Here is a 17,255-nt window from a genome sequence, read left to right on the forward strand (position 1 = left end):
TTCCATCAATTCTAACATGAGTATTTTACAGGGTTGCCGTGTAGGTGCATAACTCAAAATTTGTCATACGTTTTGGGCAGAATATCATTATATGTAGAATAATGGTGCAGCTCAACTCAAGGTCTATTTAGCATTGTATCAACAAATAGTAAGAAAGAACTTGTTACTATCAGAAAGCAAGAATATAAACTTGCATCTAAGTTAATGTAAATATGTCCCACTTGAATTTCCAAAATGTGCCTTGTGACTCTGTTAGAAGACAGGAAATGAGAGGAGAGCTGTTAACTTCTAGCTTAAAATAAATCTTAGCTTTCATGACCCGATAAAACTCTAAAGACAAGAGCTACCCTGGGAAAGTATTTCCTGCTTAATTTTTGTAAACATTTATGCAATTCCTTCTGGAGTGCATGTTGTCTTAAGAAAATTGAACATTGAGTTTCCTGTCATAGCTGTTTTTGGAATGGTTCACTGAGACGGGGAAAGATTAGGAGCAAATGCCAATGTCACTTTGAGCAGTTCATATCCAGATGAATTTATAATGACATGGAAGTGATTGGTGGTGGTGGTGGGGTCAATAAATGAATGAAGCTGATGATGATTGATATTATTTATGTATCTGTTTATGATTGGGGAAGCCAGCCAGCCAGCCAGCCTTCCCCAAACCTGGAGTGTGTAAGCTTTTGGGGCTTGGGTTCTCATTATTCCTACCCAACAAGGTTTTTTTCCCCCTGTGGGGGCAACAGTTTGAAATGCTTCTTATTGACCTGTGAGAAGCAGTCCCAATTTGCCTCAGTGGCAACTCTGTCCCACTGAGATGCTCCATGTCCCTCCATTAGCTTTTTCTGGTTCTTCAATGGCAGAGGAGGTCACTGGTGTGATGTGTAGCAAAACCCAGGAACAGGTTTGCTTCACTCTTCAGAAGAGGAACACATTGTTTCATAAAGCATCTTCAAAGAGGTACTTCCACTTGGAAGCAAAGTAAACCTTCAGAAATTTCCATGGCCTCAGTTGCTTGTCCTGTTTGAACACTATCTCTGTTTAACCTTACCTCACAAGATCATATGAACTTCCCTAAATAACAAGGGATGTTGATGCATAAACACCCTTGTCTGACTCAGAAACTTAGATAGTTGCCAACAATTCCCAAATCAGGGTTTTATGCATAAGAGCCTAGAATAGATGGAGTATCTCAACTCTAAATTTGTTTGGATAAAGCATATATCAGGATCTGTTTCAGCCTGGGTTTAGGTCATGTTTTGGGACAAAAGTAGGTTTAGTAGATGACTTACACCATGAAATGGAAATTCATACTAGACTTCCTGGACTTAGCAACAGTGGTACAGATCCAGATGTGCAGTTTGAATTGTCATACAAAATATTCGGGGATATTTGAGTTCAGAAAAGGATTCCTTCTTTACTTTAGATCTTTTTGCTGTCAGGGGCTACATGTTCCATTTTGGGGCCTCTCAGAGGAAACTAATGGCATACTGTATGCTCAAGATGGATTACCAACTCAGGGAGCTGAGGGGAAGTAAGAATGAAACACCACCTAGCTGGCAGCCCCTAGTTCACCTAGACTGATCTGAAAAAGGTGAAGTGGGATGAGGCCTGCTTCATATTTGGATGGGAGGACCACCAGGAAATAGTAGGAGCCTTCTCCTTGGCTGGATTGGGAAGTTAACAAAAAAAAATAAAAATCCAGAACAAAACAAACCACTTGTGTATTTTCAACCAAGAAAGCTTCATAGGTGTATCTATGAAATCCCTAAGAGACAAGCTTGACTCAAAAGAGACATCCTTTGCCTTTACAGTGCAACATATTTTCAACACTGCTTGGTCTTCTGAAATCAGCCAAGGCTGACTAGTTGCAATCCTAGGAGAAGCCTCACAATGACTGAACCAACGCAGAATCAAGCACAGTCAAATTTTTATATGACTAGGTCAGTCATAATTCAGTCTTCTCAGACCTGCTGTCTTGAAGACCATGAATTCTCAGCTGTCATTCTAAGGGTTGTCCCAACACATCCGGAAATCACAAGTTGTAGAAGCAGAGTTACAGTAGTTCAGCATGTCTACTGGCCACAAGTGCTGATCCAAACATTCTGCCCCATTTATTTCTTTTGTTTCTATTTATTAGCTTGGAAAAAATCTGCTAGTTGGTATCCTCTCTGTGAAAGCTTGCCAACCACTCTAGAAGGCTGGTCACATCATCCTAGGCAGCAAAGGAAGAGAAGGAGGGAGGCAGCACTAAATTAACAGCAGGGATAGGCACATGATTGACATGCTGGTACACAAGAAAGAGGTGAAATGAGGACATGTCTGCAGGAGAGCAAAGGGGGTAAGTGGAAAATATGTATTGTGATGTCACAACACAAACTCTGCTCCTTGTGTACCTGAATTGCAACATCACATACAAGTAAGTAAAGGGCAGAATTTCGAAAGGGTTTCATTCTGATGAAATCTTGGCTTGCTGCAGACAACCCAATGATGATGATGTGTATAATTAGTCCATACAGAGTTTGGTCTCATTCAAGTAGCCATTGCCAGCCCCGACTCTCTACAGCCATGAAGCAACATAGCTAAGTGATTCATAGGATAATCGCAAGCTTTAAGGGCAGTATTTCTTATGCCTTTAAAGGCAGGATGCCTGAAGATACTTTCTGCTGTGATTGAGGTTGTACACTGTGGCACTGAACTGTGAGTAAGCAAGACGTCTGTACTGTATATCCTATAGCCACAAATATTTTCCTCATAGCTGATGACCGTATATGTTCCCTAAACCCCTAGCAGGGTTATACCCAGTGTTTCTCAACCTTGGCAACTTTAAGACGTGTGGACTTCAACTCCCAGAATTCCCCAGCCAGCATGTTGAAGTCCACACGTCTTAAAGTTGCCAAGGTTGAGAAACCCTGGGTATACCAATATAACTTTGAGGTAGGCTATAAACGTACAGGATGTTCTCTCCCCAATGGTGTCTACCCATCCTGTGAGATCTTGTAGGAGAAGCATGTTCCGAGTCCCACCCAAAAGGGACTGCCAACTGGCAGGGCCCAAGAGAAGAAGAGCCTTTTCTGCCATGGCACTTGCCCGCTGGAACATCATTCTCCCAGAGATTAGATTTGCCCTGGCCCTACTGACCTTTTGCAAGGCATTGAAAATGTGGTCTTGCCATCAAGCCTGGGGCCCTGATGGTATGGGTGAGTCTGTTTCTTGGCCTTGATTGTGTTAACTGAGTTTTTGGCTGTTATGTTATTTTTGTTTTTTAAAAACTTCTTGGGTTTTTTTTACTGTTTTTATTCTGTTTTTAACCGTTAGCTGCACAGTCATGTACCTGAGATGGGTGGCCGTGTAACTTTACTAAATAAATAAATAGTTAATTAAATAAAACAACTGCCAAGCAGAAGCTAGATATCGCAGGCCAGAGGTCCACCCTCCAATCATAACAGAAGATCAAGCCTGGAAATCAAAGTAACGAGAATAAATGGAGTCAGAAGCTAAGAGCTATAAATACTGTAGTGACCCATACAAAATCTCAGTTTCAATAGTTTTCTTCTTGATGCACAAAACTAATGACTAGGCTAGGTAGAACAATTTCAGGAGCAGAGAGACCAAATGTTGCCCAGCTGCTACTTCAAGGTGTAACCTCAGTGGTTACACAGAGGTAGCAGCTCTTATGTCTTTCCATTCCTGATTCTAATCCAGGACCTCCATCTAAACTGACATGGTTTCTCTCAAAGAACCTGGAAATAAAGTCTGGCATGACTGAGATCCCCAGTTTCTGTGACTGAATAGTTTGCTTTTAATCTTCGCTCTAAGTCTTTGGATGCAAGTATAGAACATCCAAACTATTTCTCTATATTCTGCTATGCATCTAACACAAAAGCTATTGCTAAGCATGTCTCATTAAAGAGGATGTATAGATGGGGTTTGGATCTTTTCCTCAGTCTTTCCAAAGCAATGCCTGCATATGTCAGCCCAGTATAACACTTCCATGTTAGCATGGTAAACCAATTTCTGTAGGGTGCTGATATTCACCAGAGATGGACTTTGTTACCTTATAGTAGTGTTTCTCAATCTCAGCAGCTTTCAGATGAGTGGACTTCAATCCCAGAATTCCCCAGCCAGCCATGCTGGCTGGGGAATTCTGGGAGTTGAAGTCCACCCATCTGAAAGCTGCTGAGGTTGAGAAACACTGCCTTACAGCAAGAGTGACCATCTGTGGCTCCACAGACTGTCCGCTCGCCTGCATTCTTCATAAATAAGAAGACTGTTTTCAGCCCCAGAAAGAATGTCTCGAAGATGTGTGTGTGTTCCCCTCCAAGGAGTATTCATTGCAACCACTATGAGTAACAACCCGCAGAGACTTTCTCATCCTGTGTGGGCAATGGGATACCTACCACAGCACAGCAAATGGCTTACTGTCATTCTCAGGATCATTAATGACTTATTTTGTAGCGACGGGGCCCTTTGGAAGAGATTATCTTGATCCTCTGTGGTAGCATTCCAAGGTGCTGAAACAATATATGGGATTTGAGATTTGTATAGTTTGGAATGAGTCTTTAGCCTTCGCTTAATAATGTTTTTATCCAGGGGTACAGAAGGATTCCACTCCAAGAGTTGTTGCATTGGGTTATATCTTGTCTCCCATCCTCTTTGGACTATAACTTTTTTGCTTTGAGAGGATCAAATCAAATCCAATAGATGTGGATGCCATGATGGAAACCCACTGGAATTTATCCCCTTTGTTTAATCCTCTATTAAAATATTACTCAGGTAAGGATAGCTAGAGTTGCATTAAAATATTTCTGAAACTTTGCCATGTCATTGACTAGTGGCGTTGTTCAAATTCCTTGATCCTGTTGGGAGCCATTTTTCTTTAGAATTTATTCCCATCCAGAAGGCACCAAAGTGAAGGCAGGATTCTTCATGTTGTGCTCTGCCATTACTTTAGATTTGCTGCTCTCTTTTTGACTTCTTCTGGCACCATGGTAGTTTGGAGGAAGGCTTCAAGCTATCCTCCAGCCTCAAATTGGAGCCAAAAATACTTTGATTAGCACTCTGGGCAGCCTCTCTTCTCTCAGAAGTGAGTCTATTCCTGGTGTGTGTATGTGTATGAGGGCTAGGAAACTGAGGTCCTCCAGATCTTGCTGCATTACAACTTTCAGCAGTCCCAGGTATCTTCAGTGGTAAGACATGTTGGGAATTTTAGTTCAGCAATATCTGGAGGATCCTGAGCCTTACCATACTTGTATAATACATGCCTGTTATATTAAAGAGAGGAATATCTCTACGTTCCACTACATGAAAAAGAAGTTAAAAACAAATTACAAAGAAAACTATATATAAAATTTTGGCACAATGTAATTAAAATTTGATGGGACTTGCTGGAGGCTAAATAAATTTGCCTGAAGTCTGCATCTGTTCCCATAGTTTCCAACTCACAATCTTTATTTAAACATCCTTCCACCCTCCTTCTTTCTCTCCTAGTTTATCTACACATGCCTACAAACTGCACATGTAGTAGTTACTTTGGATGTCTGCAGGAGGGCAAAAAAGGTAAGTGATAAAACATGCATTGTATTAATCTGCCAATAGTCTTTGTGATTGTGGTGGAGTACAAATTTGATCAATCACTCATGGGGGAATGAGTGAGGAGACAACCACACAATCCTCCACTGAAAGGAATGGAAAGCTAATAATTTCTATTTATTTTCTCCCACCGCACCTGAACAATCATTAGCCTGCTGTAAGCAAAATACATCTGGGGTGGTGGTGGTGGAAGAGAAATAGGACTGGAATGATAGGCTAATTCTTCACTTGGTCAAGGGAGAAAAGAGAAGAAAAATGGCCTTCTGCCATGCCAGATTGGTGAATTAACTCCAGAGAGTTTGAAAATGAAGGCAAGGACTTAACAACAACAAAATCTCTCTCAATGAATTTACATACCAGGAAATGGAAGTTGAATGATGGTGTTTTCAAATGATGAGCAAACAAAAAACGTATTTTTGTGTGTGTGTGTGTGTGGGGGGGGATGCTTTCAGATGCAGCATCCAAAATTTACTGAGCAAGAAATATCCAAGAAGCAGTATAGAAAGTACATTAAGATGTCATTATGTGATTGAGGAAAAAAACAGCTATCCTGTGGTACAACAAAGAAACCTTGCTTCTAAGGTGGTTTGCGTTTGACAGGTGAAATGGTGTAAGAGCATTCATAATACAAATAGCAATCATACGAGCTGCTAAACTCCAAGGAGGAAGCACTGAACATGTGATAGTGTGGCTATGGCCAGATTGTCATGGGCTTCTGGCTGCTATACCTGGGCTATAAAATCCAGATGACCTTTGCATGACAGCAAAGACCTGGGATTTTTGGTATAGAATCTAGATTTTTGCAACTAGATGTGATAGCATCTTCCAGATTTATCAAAACAGTTCCCATCACCCCCATTTATTGTGGTCAGCAGGAATGATGGGAATAGTAGATCAACATTTGTACAATGTTGGGGGCTCTGAACGGGGGAAGGTTGTCAATAAGCTATAAAACTGACCCAAACATATATGAAATAGTTCCAGACTAGGGATCATCACTTGTTTCCTTAAAATCTTCAGTATCAACAGTAGCGACACCGAGGATGAATCTGTGATCTAGACAGACACTGGAGTTAGTCAGCTGTGTGAATCATTGCGCAAAGAAATCAATGTTGTGATGACATGGCCCTTTAGGCGTGAGTAGGGGTTGCATGCAATTGGGGTAAACTTTCGCTGCTGCATCAAAACAAACCATCAGGCTAAACGGTAACCACTGAGATGGCTATAACTCAGCCAAATTATAGTGTTTTAATTGGAGCACAACATAAAACAGAGTGAGTCAGCCTCCTGTAATTTTTTAGCAACTACCACGTTTTATGGTATTTGCTCATGTCTGTTTTCTAAATGGGAGCGTTCTTCAACAGGTTTAGGGACACAAACATTGAGTTCCTTGACTTGAGCAAAGTTTAGTCACACTTGGTCATTATTCTTTGTAATAAGATATGTTCACCATCATCCCCACAATGGCTGCTACAGGTGATGAAAATGCTAACATAATCTAAGCTTGAGACCAGTAACAAGCCAGGAATACTTTTACTTGTGTTTTGTTGCATAGATAAGCAACCTTTTCTACATTTTGGAGCATACTATATTTTATAATTTAGGGATGCAAGGAGTAGGCTGGTCATACAGCAATGTCATTGGAGGGGGGCAGGGCTGATTTTTTCCCCTTTTTTATTTTAGGGAGCAGTGATTTTGAAGAGTGATTAATGTTCATTTTGTTAAAAATAATAAAAATATATGCCGCCAAATTTCTTCAGCACAATCTTGGAATAGGGGGTTCCAGAGATAGAAACAATGCAGACTATCTAGGGCTTATAGGTTGTGTGATGCCCAATGCTGCTTTATTGGACTATTGTGTTCTATCAATGTTATAATTTATTTTGTTTTAATATTATATTCTGCCCTTGGATGTTTTTATGAAAAGTGAATACAAATTGAGTAATAATAAGAGCAATGATTATGATGGTTTGTGTTACAAATATTTAAACAGGGCTTCTAAAAATATACAAAGAAAGATTACCAGTTATTATTCAAAGGAACCCACAGTGAATATTATGAAAAGAGCAATCTAATTATGTTGATGAAATAAGACCGCGAGTTTAACAAGCCTACAATATTGACATAAACTCTATATTTGTGTATCCCTTTCAGATTTTTTTTTCCTAGTCCCATGCCACAAATATTTTTCTCATGAGTTCTTAAATAAAAACACAGCTCTTTTTTGGAAATACATGGATCTTAACCCCAGCAAATTTGGAAGATCTAAACTTCAGTGGAAGAGCTCTTTTGCTTCAAATGTAGAAAGAGTCCTAGTCTTATGTAAAATCTTGGAGAGGTTAGTGGAGACAATTCTCATCTGGCTAGGCATGAGGGAGTTAACAGACTGGTGCAATTCAGCCTTGATTTCATTTACATTACAGATTTGAGGGCAAGTTGATTTGATTCAAGCCACTTCAATATTCAGTATTCAATTAAAAATGCAATATATTTTTGCTCTTGCATCTTTTTAAAAGTAGAAATGAAGAAGAAAACAGCAAAGAAGCTATAGAGATGTTGTGCCACTTCTGGTCTACAGGCGTAATAATAAAGATTTGATTTAATTCAATTTGATTTGAAGTTGCACTGAACCCATACAGGAAGAGTCCTACTCTAGTTTAAAAACTTTCAAAATTTTTTAAAAAGTGTTTGGCCATTCTCTTGGAGATGACAGGGGCAATTGTGATGGCTCAGATGATAAACCCTTAAGCTCCTTTGATATGAATAGAGGCCCATTATCTGAGATTATTGTGTCATGGGCTGCAAATGATCAGTGCAGTGCTGCAATCACTATAGATAGTTGTGAGGACATTAAAATCACTTCCAGGTGTTTTGAAGGAAAGTCTTTCACAGTTAGGAAGTTCATTCCTTGAAATTGTCCAGCAAAATCAATAAGGAATCTCAATCAAATATTCTTGGTAATTTTCCAGGGGAACATAGGAGCCCTTGGAGGATATGTCAAATAGCCCAGCATTTTTCAATGTCCAAGTCAATTCTTGGCTACTAGACATAATTTATATCAAAAACTTTCATGCAAATGATTCTAGGATCTAGGATGCAATGCAGTTAGAGTAATTTAATAACTTTCTGTAATAATGTCACATTTTCCCCACAGGAGATACCCTTTTTGGGAAAACATCTCATCTTGGAAGTTTATGAATAGCTTAAATTCTTCTGGTAACTTGTCAGTTGGTCAACTTTTTCACACTGACTTTAAAACACAAGCTAGTTTTGCATCCAAAGCAGTCAATCTTGCAGTTTGACAAGCCTGAAGTGGTGGTCTGGATGGCCCTCCAGCTTCAAGAGTTCTGCTGGTGGTTGCACTATGAAATCTAGCATTTGATGTGGCAGGTGCCCACGCATTGGTTAATGCGCATCCTGCCTTGTACACACATATGTAATCAGTAGCATAAGAAATTTGAGCACTACATGCAAGGTGATTTTAATGGTGTAGGGGCTTGGTATTAGAGAAGATTCTCCAAAAAAGATTTGTAGTCAGTATGAATTTTGAAAGTATGGCCATAAAGATAGTTGGAACTTTTAGCCTCCATGTTAATAGCAAGAGCTTTTTAGATAATTTGAGCATAATTCCATTCCGTGGAAGACAAGCTCTTAGAATAGCAAGCAATTGATGCTTCTGAGCCGTCCATTAATCTGTGATTAAGACCAGCTCACACTGTAATGAGTAGCATAACTGATCATAGTAGGATTTTTTTCCCATCGTATGCACAGCATCAGAAGTTAATAATTCCTACTTCTCTTTTTTAAAAAATGAATACCAGATTTGTCAAACCAGTACATAACTTCCTTAACTCTAATAGCAAGTTCCTCTACTATTGATTCTATAATCAGGACATCACCAAAATTTGGAGAACAGCTGAGATTCCAGAAAGTAGAGTCTCCATAAAGTGTTTCAATATTCCAGGGACTATGGATATTCCACACCATGATGGGCAATGAAAGTTTGGACATCTACTGTAGTATCATCAACAGTCAGTTGCTGTTATGCTTCCTCTAGATCACATTTAACAAAGGCTTTCTCCCGATGACAGTGCATTTGCAATCTTCACACAGCCTCACTTTTCCATTAGGTTTTAGTACTATATAATATGTAACATATTATGGTTGGTTGCACAGTCAGCCAGATGTTTAGACTGGGTTTGGCATTTTTGTCCACCTATTGAGTCCTTCCCAAGGATCTGGGATAGGCAGATATTGTAGTTTGATGGTGTTAAAGGTATCATCACAGGATGTAAGGTGTTCCGAGAAAAGCTGCCTTTTGCAACTGACTGTGATTTTGTCAATGCTGAAGGTCTTCAAGTGGTGCTCCAGATGTTTTGGAATTGCACCAAGGTGTCTATTACTATTGGTACTATCTTTGCTTTCTTTTGCCACAGTCATTCTACTTCTATTTGTAGAACTTTATATTTTGTGATTTTCTTCAGTTCTTTCCCTTCTATTCTGCTGTCTCCAGGTACTGCAATGTCTACTATGCCCACTTTTTTTGTCTGTCTTATCAACAATTGTTACATTTGGGGTGTTGTGCAGAAGATGCTTGTGTGTTTGAATTCTAAAGTCTCAGAGCACTTTAGCTCCTTCATTTTCTATTACTTTGTCTATTTTGTGGTCTGTCAGTTCTTGCTTGCAGGCAAATGGTACTTCTTGCAGATATTCCAATGCACCATTGTTGCTACTTTGTTATGCTGTTGTTTGTAATCGATCTGTGTGATCTTCTTGCAGTAGTTAACTAGGTGGTCCACTGTTTCTTCAGCTTCTTTGCAGAGACAATATATTATTATGATTATTAATTATTATTATTTTAAATGTATTGGCCGCCCAACTCCAGTACACTCTGGGCAGTGTATAGTCAACATTTTCATGCAACTCACTTGGTCTCTGGGCTTATGGAGTAAGAAATGGCTGACTGAAGATGACTCTGAAAAGCAGAGCCAACTACTGCAGCAGAATGAAGAGCTGGTGAATAGCTCGGCTCTTTGATAATTCCTCTCTGGACAAGGAGAGGACTTGAGATTGCCTACAAGTGCTCCAGACAGCTGCTTCTCATGAGGAGACTGCAAGATAGTGGTCTCCAATGGGTTTAGAGCTCTGGGAGATGAGGGAATAGCCATCTTGCTCAAACCATGGTCAGTGCCTTTGAAAGGATGCTAAGTTTGCATACTTCCTTCTCTAATAATTTTTGGAAATTGTTTGTTAATTGCTTTTTAGCTATTAGAAACCTTTGGATTGACAAGTTGGACAGCACTGGATGACTTTCCTTCAATCCTTAGCAAAAGAAAGTTTAACTACAAGTTTAAGGACTTAAATTTTTGGTGGGAGGGGGGAATAAACAGCAAAAGGGTGATTAGAACTTTGATTTTAGAATGTTACAAATGGACTAAGGGTCCTGATGGATTTGAAATAAGATTTTGGAATTAATCGTAAGAATCCTTCCCATGGGAAAATGGTTTTGGTTTCAATTCTCTTAAAAAAAAAAAGATAGGATGAGACTTTGAAGGTTGGGCACTAGAGGGAACCAGAAGGAACTAAAGATTACAATTCAAGCAGAAGAACACAATCTCAATTTACAATTATAGAATGAAGCAAAATATTCTAACATTGGACATATTGAAGGATATTTTTAAACAATGGACTCAGAAGTTAATTTTAATAGTCTCAACGGAGACATCTTCCTCTACAGAAAGACTGTGTCTAAAAGATGCTATGGAAGAGGAACAAGTTCTACCTACAAGATCGAGACTGAGTTGAAAATAGATTTACAAATGACAGGCTAGAAGAATGACATGGAAAAAGATGTTACACTGGACATACAGAAGAAACTGGCTGATGTCTTAATAATTAAAAGGGATATACAAACAATAAACCAAGAAAGTGACCTGGATAATTTTCCTATGTTGGATTTACAAAAGAGGTTTCTTAAAGTTTTGAAGAATCTTGTGAGAAGGGACAAAGAAAAAATGAAAAGAAATCTACGACATTATTTGAATCAACTAAAGATTAAGATTGTTAGAAGTAAAAGATAGGAATGTAAAGTTGGTTTATTTGATCAAGGTTAAAATAGCTATATTGTTATTTCTGGTAACCCTTAATGGACATTTGCTGACATCAGGACTGAAATGATGATGTTTGATAGATCTGCTTATAGATAAGAGATGGGATATGGGAAGAAGAGATCATTTGTTGTATTTTAAGAGGAGGTGATAAGTTATTAAAATTGTTTATACTTGTGATGAAGGTGGGAAGTCACTTCTTTATATATTTATTTTCTTTTTCTTTACTATATTCTTTTTCTTTTCTTTTTCTTTCTATTTTTTCTTTTTTCCCCTTTCTTTTCTGCACCTTCTACTCTTTTTAATACTTTTATCTTTTTTCAGTTTGTATTAGTTTTTACTGTTGTAATTATAAACTTTAATAAAATTACTACCAAAAAAAAATAACTCACTTGGTCTCTGAAACTGGTTTAAGAACTAGTATGCGGATGATAGTTGTGTTCCAGGCCAGACGATTCCAAGCCAGACGAGTGATGTTGCCCAGGTGCTTCCCCATTGCCTGGAAGCTAAGGGGGTCTGGATGGGAAGAACTGGCTATGGCAACCCTAGCAAGACAGAGTGGCTTTAGGTTTTGGGTCCCCCTGGATCTAGAGATCTGTCATCTCTAACTCCTGATCCCCTGGACAGAGCTGGTGTGCAATTTGGGAGTCCTCCTGGACTCACAGGTGGCAGCCATGACTAGGGGAGCTTTTACTTTTGGGCATCAGTTGGACCCATTCTTAGACTGGCAGGCCAGGCTCATGGTCACTCATTCCTTAGTCACTTCCCAATTGGACTACTGCAATGGGCTGCTCTAGATGGGCTGCTCTACACGGGCTGCTCTTGAAGACCACCCAAAAGCTTGAGCTGGTCAGTTCTGGGTACTCTAAGGTTTGTCCATGTTACACTGCTGCTGTGTGAGCTGTGAACTGTGAATCAGTTACCTTCCAGGTGCAAATCAAGGTGCTGGTTATCACTTTTAAAGCCTTGAATGGCACAGGATCAGGTTATTTACAGGCCTGCCTCTCTCTGAGGGTATCTGCCCATCCCACCAGATCTGACAAAGTGGGTGTGCTCCAGGCTCCCTCCATTAAACATTGTCATCTGGTGGGATGTAGGAGGTATGTCTTCTCTGTAGCAGTGGCTGCCTCATGGAATAGCCTCCCCCTGAGATCTGGAGGGCCCCTACCCTCTTGGCCTTCTAGAAGGCCGGGAAGACCTAGCTGTTCACCCAGGCCTTGGGCCAGGATGTCACTTGAGCCCAGCACATGTGCAGTCGCTGTGCAGTTGTTATGGTGCCTGGTTGGCATATGATGGTCTTTAATTGGGGGTGGGGTTTGTGTTTTTTAAATACATTATTTAAATTCGGTTGTTTTGTCCCTGGGGTTATATCGTGTAAAATGGGCAGCCATATCATTTAAATATACAAAGAAAGAAAGAACTTGCTTAATAAGATTTTCAAGCTCTTAATTTTTTCTGTGTGTGACAAAGGTACATTTCTGGCTTCCATGTGAATTGGCGCAATGAATGTATCCAAGAGGAATGACAATGGCTTCTCCTTATGTGCTGCCAGTTCTTCAGAGAACCCTTTTAAAAATCTGTTAATTTATTTCTGTTAGCTGACCAGTATGCACCTCTTAGATACTGGTTCCTACTGATAAGAACCAGTTCCTTCCTAACATGTTTTTAGTTCCCTTTCTGTAACAATAATTGGACACTTCCCTTGGAAAGAGCCATGGTACTCATCCACATTGCAGCTTCCAACAAGATCGACTTTCTTTCCATTTCAGTCACAGAGAAAAACAATGTCCTCAACAACATATTCCCCTGTGAGAATACGTGACTGAATGTCTCTTTGCTAATTATGGGTAGTTCAGACCCTGAGTCAACATCCATCCCACATTCTTCACCTTTGATTTTGTTTCAAGAGCTGCATCATCTAGATCAGTGCTTCTCAACCTTGGCAACTTTAGGATGTGTGGACTTCAACTCCATGAAGTTCATGGAGGCTTCATGCTGGCTGGGGAATTCTGAGAGTTGAAGTCCACACATCTTAAAGTTGCCAAAGTTGAGAAGCACTGATCTAGAGGCCTGTTACAAACGTTTTGTACGTGATACAGCTGTTGGCTTTCATTATCCTGTGAAGACATTTGTGGTTGAAACCAAGTGAGGTGATACCTTGGTACAATGCCTTGGTTTCATACTAATTGACCTGGAATGGTGTATTTGGTTAATATGGTCCTTTTTCCTCCAAATCAGCACTCCATGTTCTGGAAACTGTACACAGAGTACTGATGCAATCTTCCACAGCTTGAGCAGGGACTGGCATGTTGGAGATTATCTGCAGATTCTAATGGAGGGTTGTTGTTGTTGTTCAGTCATTAAGTCGTGTCTGACTCTTTGTGACCCCATGAACCACATTGCACCAGGCCTTCCTGTCCTTCACTGCCTCCCTGAGTTTTCTCAGTTTCATAAGTGATCACTCATTGCTTCAGTGATGCTATCTAACCATCTCATCCTCTGCCGTCCTCTTCTCCTTTTGCCTTCAATCCTTCCCAGCATCAGGGTCTTTTCCAAAGAGTCCTCTCTTCGCACTAGGTGACCAAAGTATCTGAGCTTGAGCTTCGTTATCAATCCTTCCAATGAGCAGTCAGGGTTGATTTCCTTTCAGATTAACTGGTTTGACCTCCTAGCAGTCCAGGGGACTCTTAAGAGTCTTCTGCAGCACCACAGTTCAAAGGCATCAATTCTTTGGCGCTCAGCCTTCTTTATGGTCCAGAGGTGCATAATGGAGGGTGCATTTTCTATATTCAAATATACTCCCTGTTCTGAATGTTCAGTATGTTTGGTTGAGATTGTGTTTACATCAGTTGCTGTCTTCTTGATTTCTGTGAGTTTTAGGAGAGCAGCAGTCCTGGCTAATCCCATTTCCTGAGCTACTGCAAATGTCGGTTTTACTTCACAGAACAGCCTCTCTTAAAGTGCATCACCATAAACCCTACATACAAAGCGATTCCTCAACATCTCCTCTAAAACATCCCCCCAGTTGCAGTCTCCAGAGAAAGGACTTACGTGATATAAACAGCTTGTGAAATTTAAATCTGTATAAAATGATTGATGGAGCAGGTGAGACTTATCTTTCAGTAATCTTACAAGCTCATCAAATATCTCAAGCTTTGGTGAAGCTGGAGCAGCAAGGGCTCTTATTATAGCAAATGTCTGCACCCCGCAGGCAATGAAAAGGATAGCTTATTTTTGTTCAGAATTATCTCTTTGTCTGCTTCAAGATAAAAAGAAAGACATTCTGCATATGAATCTTAGGAGGCAGGTTGACTAATATCAAACTTCAGTGTGCCCAAGACTAAGCATTTTTTTAAAAAAAGAATAGTTGGAATTTTTCAGGTTTCCAATTAGAGATTATTTCTGATTGCTTACCAGAGCACATAAATACCCAACCCCTTTCCTGTTGGATATCAGTTCTCATAATATCCTACCTTCCTCACCAATAATGCTATGTTATGGTTTGAACTGAAGCCACATGCACAGGCTGAAACACAACTACTTTTTACAGCTAAGCCATTGAGAATGTGGATAAAACTCCACCCTATAGCCACAGCTGTTTCTGTATCATTGCTCCACCTGGATTTTTGTAGTTAAAATCTGGTGGCCTCAGGGAAAGGAAGTCAAACAATATGTTGTGCCATGTGTGATACGTCAAATAACTATTTCCCCTATTTCTCATCCTGACATATTGACATGTATGATATTCTATTGCAGTATGTGGAACACAAGATTAAAATTCACCTTAGCATGATTGATTATGTGACATCAAGTCGTTGTCGACTCTTAGTGACGACATAGATAGATTTTCTCCATGACAATCAATCCCTAACTTGTTCTTTCAGGCCTCCCAATAGGGCACTCATCACCACTCTTATTGAGTTCATCCACCTTGCTGCTGGTCATCCTCTTCTTCTCTTTCCTTCCGCCTTTCCCAGCATTAAAGCCTTTGCCAAAGAGCTAGGTCTTTGCATAATGTGTCCAAAGTAGGATAATTTGAGTCTGGTCATTTGCGCCTCAAGGGAGAACTCTGGGTTGAGTTGTTTGATGATCCATCAATTTGTTTTCTTGGCTGTCCTCGGCTGTTCTCAGGAGTCTTCTCCAACACCAAAGTTCAATAGCATCTGTATTCTTCCTATCCTGCTTCTTCAAAGTCCAAGTTTCACTTCATAATGAGTGTCACAGGGAATACCATGACTTGCATGATTCCATCTCATCAACATATTGATCCTTCAATATACCTGGAGTGCTAGTTTCACCCACATCTCTCCTGTTGACATTCATCTTTTCCCTTGCTTTTAACTACCTTTTAAATACTGTACATTTTCATTTTGTTGCTGTTGGAACAAGAAAATGTCTGCATCTCTCAATCTTCCTTTTTCCTCCTAAGCCACTTTGTTTTCTCTGTTTTATTGTGTATTGGTATCACTATTGATCCCTGGTAACTGCCCAAACAAGTACCTGCAGTTTTATTGGCAAGATTTCAGAAGTGGTTTGGCCTTGCCTCCTTCCTAGGGCTGAGAAAGAGGGACTGGCCCAAGGTCACCCAGCTGGCTTTGTGCCTAAGGCAGGACTAGAACTCACAGTCTTCTGGTTTCTAGCCCAGGGCCTTAACCACTATACCAAACTGGCTCTCAGTCCTAGGCCACTAGGATGAAATTATTGTTTTAAAAGAACAGTTAAGCCTGGCTGATCTTGAAAGGTGAGCTGGGTTGGACCTTGTTAGAATGTGGATGGGGGCATCAGGAAATCTCTCCTGAAAAATCTACCAGAAGGTGGCAATCCAAACCATTTTCTTTATTTTATGTTTGGATTGTAGGGTATTTCCTAGAGCAGGGAAGGGTCCCTGAATGACTTTCTTAAGAATGACAGGGCATGGGGGCCATTGCAAATAGAGCCAGCATCAATTCCTAGGCTGACAGAGGGAGCCAGAATTCACAACATCCTTCCTTTCTCCTTATTTTTTAAAATAAAAATGTAATAAGATAAAAGAGATGTTTATCTTATTATTTTTACTTTTAAAGATATTATTTTCAGCAACCAAGCAGTGCTTGTGTCCCACTGATAAACATGACCATCTAAAGGGATACTGCTCTGCCATAACACCATTCATTTCAGGGTCTAAAATTATCTAGTGATTTTTTCCATTACTACTCACTGTTTTCATATAGCAGCTGGTGGGAGACAATAATAGCTTGCTTGAATTCATTTTACAAGTTTGTGGCAGAGATAACATTTGAACTGGGGACTTTCCAGCTCATTTTCTTAGCTTCTCAATCCTCCCAGCTATCTGTTAAATATTGTATTATGGGACTCATATCATGTTTTTGCGAGTGGTATTATCCTTGTAAGTTGTCCTGAGGCAATCTCTGGATTTGAGAAAATGAATGTTAATAGTCTAGTGATACATTTCTTTGTGAACTAAGCTTTAGAATATGGTTCTGAATGAATAAGAAACGGGGTTTGGAGGCAGGTCTTCACTCCAAGCTAAGGGTATTATAATCTAGGTGTCTCTGTTTG

General features: G+C 39.9%; 1 long non-coding RNA gene across 1 annotated transcript in view; it reads left to right on the forward strand.

Moving 5' to 3' along the window:
* LOC112540099 (uncharacterized) overlaps positions 1-17,255 on the forward strand; it is a 44,110-nt gene that overhangs the window by 10,322 nt on the left and 16,533 nt on the right. The window contains exon 3 of the long non-coding RNA XR_015797567.1: positions 5,488-5,556. This is a non-coding gene — a long non-coding RNA (uncharacterized LOC112540099). The remainder of the gene's footprint in view (positions 1-5,487; positions 5,557-17,255) is intronic.

This window comes from Python bivittatus, unplaced genomic scaffold (assembly GCF_059951505.1).
Source record: "Python bivittatus isolate LINGU-HERP-01145 unplaced genomic scaffold, Pbiv_v1 ctg000590_np1212, whole genome shotgun sequence".
Taxonomy (NCBI): domain Eukaryota; kingdom Metazoa; phylum Chordata; class Lepidosauria; order Squamata; family Pythonidae; genus Python; species Python bivittatus.